Here is a 7214-nt window from a genome sequence, read left to right on the forward strand (position 1 = left end):
AATAACCCTGAGGTAAACCCTGCATATGTGTGAGCTGCTATTATCTCCTAAAATTCTTCCCACAGGCAATTCTTTACCACCTTAAACAATCATATAAGCCAAATGCTTTTTTGTCATTTTACAGATGAGGAAACTGAGGCCCAGAGAGATTAAGAAACTTGCCTGAGGTCACACAATTAGCAAGGGGCAGAGTCAGATTCCAGAACCCTTGCTCTGACCTGCAATGCTGTAAAAAAATGTTATCATGAGCAATAAATGAAAGCGCAGGATAAGGATATGGAATCCAAATCTTCAGTGTAGCCCTGGGAGATAAGATGTGGTGTGATAAGCAGAGAGCCATCTTAAGTTCTTTGGGGAATGATATGATAAAAGCAGTGTTTAGGAAAATCACCACACCAGGGTGACCAAGAGGGAAGAGAGGGTCAAGAGAATACCAAGTCCAGGAAGAGGCTGACCGAGAGGGAGGACGCTTACCTGGAGGGGATGCTTAAAACTGGAGCTGGAGAAAGGATCTTCAGAAACTGAGGGCCACATTGGAGAACTCAGAGCAACCCCAGGACTATAAAGGGCTAACATTTCCTGGTGCTGTTGTTAGTACTGATGCTGGAGCAGGTGGAGAGAGATACTCATAGGGGTGATGAATTTAATGTGCAACATGTTAATTTCCAGCTTCCAGGTTAAGGAAGCAATTACAAAGAAAAGTCAACAATTCCATCCCCCTCTCCAAAGAACCCACTTCCACCTGGATGCACAGTTATGTGCTGTCTGGGGAGGGGGCTATGGTGAAGGGGGCGGGATAAAGGGAGAGCCTTAGTTAGGGCCTCACACCCTCCTCCTCCTTCCTCAGAGGGAGGAGAAAATAGCAGCTACATTTTCCTTACCACGAGCTATCTTGGTACTGGGAAGATAAGGATAAATAGGACATGGCACCTATCCCTGAATATTCAGACAAGAAGGTGCGGTGACTTGCCCAGGACGTGCAGCCAGTTGATGGAGCTGACCTGGAACCCAGTCTGCTGCAGAAATGTCCAGAGAGACTCCCGCTCAGCCACAAAGACTCTGAGCTACCAGCTACGTCCCAACCTTTCACGGCCCATCCCATGAGGCAGCCCATCTGGGCAGCATGAGTTAAAGAAAACAGAACAGGGATCATCATCCACAGTTATTTAGTGCCTACTGTATACAGGGCACTGTACAACAACATCCCAGGGACACAGAAACTTATCTGGCCCTGAGGCTGCCTTAGAATGGTTATCCTGTTAGGGCACAAGAAAAAGATAGGTTCTCTCCCTAATTATGAATTCCCTGATGCAGCATGGATAAAAAAGATCTTTCAAATGAACTCACTGTGTTTCCTGAAAGGACTCAATCATTCACAGTATCCTTGTTGAGTTAATGCTATGGTGTAGCATGTATGCAGCACATTTAGTATAGAGTAAAGAAATAGTGGCAAATATTATGATACTACTGAAACATGTAGATTACATATTTAGATTGTTTTAAGTGTACTTTGTCATATTTAGTGAAGAATAAAAATTTTTAGACATAATGTTAAAAATGATCAGAAAGCCAAACAAATTCCTCCAAATTTTTGGCTGGAAGAGAGTAAAAAGCAAGAGAAACATATGCTATACAGATAGAAATTGGAAAATACTTAGGTGGCAGCATAATCATAAGACATTCTACCCAAGTCTCTTGAGCTTTATAATTTTGTCTTTTAAAATTAAACCCATTTGAAATATTTAATGTCACAGCATTGCCTTAGTTTCTTTTTTCAGTGTTGGAAAAATCATAAAGTAGAATTTAAGAGTATGATGATTCTAAAGTAAATATTAAGTGCCTGAATATAACAGGTAATTTCCACCTGCTATAACTCGTAAATTGGTTTAATTTCTACTGTAAAATGTGTGTGTGCACGTGCACACAGGGACACGTGTGTGTGTGTGTGTGTGTGTGTGTGTTTCTGTCAAGGAAACCTAAATGTGCGAACTAGAAGACTTCCACATCACCAGCTGGGTATACACATAGTAATATGTGCAACTAATAATAAATTCTCTTGGCACACTCTGTTTCTACTGGGTATCCTTTTGAGATTAGAATGTGAACATTTTTCTTTCAAATATAATTTTGGAGCACTCCTTAACTTTTGGTTCTTTGTTTTTATTATATTTAAAAAGTAGGACCATGGTCTAGTTACAATTTACCAGGGTGAAGTAAAAGGCAAGCTAATGAGATAAGACGTAGATAAGAGAGTCTTATCCATGGACCATAAACTTGTGGATAACTGTTTTCTAAAATATCCTTCATGCGCTTCTAGTATTGCAATATTCACAGGGGGAGAATTTGCTCTATGTTCAAACAGGATGGGTCCGCCCTGCATATTCCTTTCCTTTTTGGACCTCCATGCGCAGTAGCATTGCAAAGGCCATGAAAAATCCTGAAAGAGAAATCTCTTTGACATCACTTCTCGAACATTTTTGCCCAGAGAAACCCCGCCCCCTTTTTCCCTAAGAAGCGTACTCTGGAAGTTAAAAGTGATGCTTGTGAGACTACATCTACTTCGACCTCAGACTTGGGTGTTATGTTAACACCCAGCTGGTGTTCATTGCAATGTTGATTCCTCTAAGTTGGAGTTTGCTATCTGGAGAGCCTCCTTGGATCCAGTAGTGCTTGTCGCCTCACTTCTGAGACCACCTGCAGGGTTTCTAGGGGACCAAAGATTGATGAGCAGGTACTCAACCCATGCACCCACTAGAAGGTTAGATCAAGTGTACCAGTCAAGGTTTACCCTTATTTACCTGTTGATTCAGAGGCATGAGATGCCCAAAATGGCCAGATGATGGTTGCAACTTCCAGTTCAGTGGAGTCATTGTGTGTCTCTCAGTAGAAGCATTACTTCCCTTGGAACTCAGACCTCTGGACAAGCAGATTCTAAGACCGAGGGGATGGGAAGCAAAACCGTTGTTAGTGGGTAGCCAGAGGCAATAGTGAGTGGAGCCACTCTCATTTCTACTCTTTATTCTGAGATCTGTGAATTCTGGCTATGGGAGAAACTGCACCATACATCAGTCGCTAATTTAGAGCACATACTGCATCCTACAGGACATTGCCCAAGCCCTGCAAGGTATTTCCAGCTAGCTAGTGATGTAACTGAGGATTTAAAAGGCCATTCCACCATTCCATGAGGCCAGTCGCTTCAGGATAATGGGAACATTGTAAAACCACTGAATTCCATGAGTATGGGCCATTGCTGCACTTCATTTGCTGAGAAGTGAATTCTTTGATCACAAGCAATGCTGCATGGAATATCATGACAGTGGATATGGCATACTGCAAATCCATGGGTGGTTGTTTTAGCAGAAGCTTTACATGTATGGAAGGCATCCAAGACTAAGGATCTATTCAGGTAAAAACTAAGTTCTACCCCTTCCAATGTAACCAATCTGCCACCAGGTATCTAGCTGATCACCCTCATGGAATGTTGCCATATTGGAGAATCAGTCAGTGTTGGTCCAATCTGCTGTTTGCAGGTTGAACATTTAACAGTGGCTGTAACCAGGCCAGCCTTGGTGAATTGAAGTCCATGTCTCCAATTCATGCATAACCTCCCTGCCACTATGGTCACTTTGTTCTTTGCTCATGAGCCCATTGGACAATGACAGTTATGGCTGTAGAAAGAGGCTGACTAGTATTCGCAGAACAGGTCATCCTACCCACTTGATTATTAAAATCCTTCTGCAGAGGTCACCCTTTGGTAAGCATTCACATGGGACACAAATATCTTCACATCATTTGCTCATTCAAAGAGGTCTATCCACATTCCTCTTCCCAGACCTCCTTATCATTGATTTTCTAATCATGTTCCCTCCACGTCCCTGTCTATCCAGCCAAACTATTGGCCATGACCCATAAATTTGTATAGCCTCATATCTCTGATCATTTCTCTTTCCAAACAAAATGAACAACTAGCTGCACGGCTTGTCATTTATAACACTCCCATATATACCCATCTCATATATACCACTCCCATTTGATAATGGGATTCTACTTGCATGTCCAACTTTATGGCTTGTTGGATGTGATAATACTCAGTCCACAATGGGCAGATGAATTCACGTAGTAACTTGGTGGCCTATGGCTAAGCATTCAATCTCTGCTAAGGTCCAGGATCCAGCCAAAAGCATTTTTCAAAAGGAGAGTAATTATCCACAGGGCATGACAGGGCTTTACAGCAAAATGGTAATGGTCTGCATTGTGATTCAACTATATAAGCCTGCCAGTGGCTTCAAATAGTATCTCTATCTGCCCCTGACACTTCAGCATGATCAGATCTGCTGGACCATATGGCCCAAGTGGCAGAGCAGCTTGCACAACAGCCTGGACCTGTTGCAGAGCCTTCTCCTATTCTAGGCCCCACTCAAAACTAGCAGCTTTTCAGGTCACCCAGTAAATGGCCCAGAATAGCACACCCAAATGAAAAATATGTTGCCTCTAAAATCTAAAGAGGCCCCCTAAGCTTTGTGACTCTTTTTTGGTTCCAGGAGGAGCCACTGCAGCAATTTATCCTTCACCTTAGAAGGGATATCTCAACACGCCCCCCCACCACTGGACCCCTAGACATTCCACTGAGGGGTAAATCCTCTGAAACTGTTGTGGGATTTATTTCCCGGCCTCTGGCATGCAAAGTCTAGAGTAGCCGCTACTTCCTGCTCTCTAGGTCCAATAAGCGTATCAATTTAGCAGACCAGTGTGACGTCCTGTTCAAGGGAGGGGTGATCAAGGTCCTGCAGACTATTATGGCATTGGACTGAAGAGTTTATACACACCTGAGGTAGAACAGTGAAGGCGTATTGCTGGCCTTGTTGGCTGAAAGAAAACTGTCTCGGTGGTCTTTATTAACAGATATCAAGAAAAAAAAGCATCTTACAGATCAGTAACAACATATCAGGTATGGGGGGATGTGTTAATTTACTCAAGTAATGAAACCACATCTGGAACAGCAGCTGCAATTGGAATCACCATCTGGTTGAGCTTATGGTAATCCATGGTAATTTGCCATGATCCATATGTCTTCTCTACAGGCCAAATAAGCAAGTTGAATGTGTGGTGGGAATCCTTACCCCTGCATTCCTAGGTTGGGGTTCCTCAGGCTGATTCACCAAGGCTGCTATTTCCTCCTAAACACTACACCTGCATAAAGGTAAACTTCCACCTGAGCTGTGGATTTACCTCCAAAGAGGTGAGCTCCCCAAAAAACAAGTCCTTGTTGGTGGAATGAAACTCTGCAATCCCTCCAGAAATGTGATATTACTTTTGGTTTACTATTTTTCCAGGTAGAGGCAATACTGGTGGCTTCCACTTGACTTTGCCTACCATAATAGCCCTCATTCCATAGATCAGGAAACGAATGTGGAGATTCTGCCAATTCCTGTGTGTGTCTATTCTAATTATGCATTCCAGACTGGCGAAAGAAACACAAGATGGGTTCAAGGATCACTGTACCCATGGTGAGATGGACCTGTGCTAAAACTCCCTTGGTCACCTACCTCCATCAGCCCCTGCTCTGACTGGTGGGCCACCATAATGTTCTGAGTCTCTTGGAATTAGTGTCAGTTCAGAGCAGGTATCTAGTAAGCCCTAAAATATCTGATTATTTCCCTTTCCCCAATGCATAGTAACCTTGACAAATGGCTGTGGGTTTTTCTGTGAAGACTGGGAGAAAGGTTAACAGTATAAAATTTTGGCAATCTAGTGGGGTCCAGGGGACCTAGCCTCCTCTTCATTCAAAGGATTCTCAGTCTACAGACTGGCCCAAGTGTAGGAACTGATGGAGAGGCCATGCCTCTCTGTTTGGTGAGTCAAATTAGATCTGCTCACTAGACCTAGAAGTCTTCCCATTACACAGATGAGGTAAGAATGTGGTAGGCTACTCATCTGTTTCTTTTCTAGGGACACGATGATCAATTAGCCAGTGCCGTAGGTCTTTATGAGTCAGACTATAATGATTACTGCTTTGGCTCCACTGTACTTTACAGTTACTATATCCATTTGTATTTTGCAATTAAGTGCCAACTCTTGGCTCCTCCACCCCAGGATCCAATTATCTTCTTTGCGTGTAGGGTCCCAGTTCAATGGCAGTAGTTTCTTCTGTAATTTCTGGCCTACAGAGAAAAGCGACCACAGAACACATCAAGCTTGTTGGGGCTTCCCTCCCAAGTCTATTTCTCACACTCATGTTGAGAAATGTGTCCAATAAACCCTCCCGGAGTGGGTGAGCAGGTCTTACATGATAATTCTAGTCTCTCTACTACAACATACGGAGGTGGTTCTGGCATTTCAACTTTAATTGAAATTAAATAAAGTTGAAATGCCACCATTGGGTTCATGTTTCAATCAAACAAGCCTGTAGGGCCTTTTGTATAACCTCCCAAGACAAAATATTGAATTCAGAATTTCTGCCTCATAGGCCTGTACGATTCTACTTCATGTTTCCCCCCTAATGAATCCATGCCCTTAAGATCCATTTCCACACATTTCCTGGATTTCTATCTCTATAAGTTAGAGAAACCATGTAGTCCTTTTGTCACCTCCTCACGGGTTCCACTTTGCACTTCACCCTTTGAGACCAGCTGTGACTTAGGTCTAGTTACTGGAATCAAAGTGGAGGGGGTGAGCCCGGAGGACAGTCAGCAGTGTCTCCCAAGGCCGCTACCACAGGAGGCTGTTGCGGGTTCTTAAGGCAAAGCAGGGTAAAGCTCCACACACAGGGGTGGAAGTGCTGCTTCTACTAGCAAAGACACAGGGGCAGAATTTAGGAGTGCGATATCCCCAGCTTCCTAAGGATCTGTCCAAATGTCCATTCGGGCTGCTGTAACAGAACATAGTCATGAGTTGCTTAATGAGGGAACATGTTCTGAGAAATGTGTGTTGGGCAATTCCATCATTTGGCGAGCCTCTTAGAGAGGACTTGCACAGACCTAGATGGTACAGCCTCCTACACACCAGGGCTGCATGGTATGGCCCATGGCTCCTAGGCTACAAACCTGTATGGCCACAGCTGTACTGAATACTGTAGGCAATTGCAACACAATGGTAAATATTTGCCTATCTAAACACACCTAAACATAGAAAAGGTACAATCAAAATCTGGTATTATGGGCCGGCCCGGTGGCGCACTGCTATAGTGCGCCGCTTGGGAAGCGTGGCGGTGCTCC

General features: G+C 43.7%; 1 protein-coding gene across 1 annotated transcript in view; it reads left to right on the forward strand.

The window, feature by feature from the left end:
- The window catches only part of KCNJ6 (potassium inwardly-rectifying channel, subfamily J, member 6), a 317265-nt gene that overhangs the window by 161574 nt on the left and 148477 nt on the right, over positions 1-7214 (forward strand). The gene's annotated exons all lie outside the window — the stretch shown is intronic.

The sequence above is a fragment of the Galeopterus variegatus genome, unplaced genomic scaffold, assembly GCF_000696425.1.
Source record: "Galeopterus variegatus unplaced genomic scaffold, G_variegatus-3.0.2 Scaffold475, whole genome shotgun sequence".
Taxonomy (NCBI): domain Eukaryota; kingdom Metazoa; phylum Chordata; class Mammalia; order Dermoptera; family Cynocephalidae; genus Galeopterus; species Galeopterus variegatus.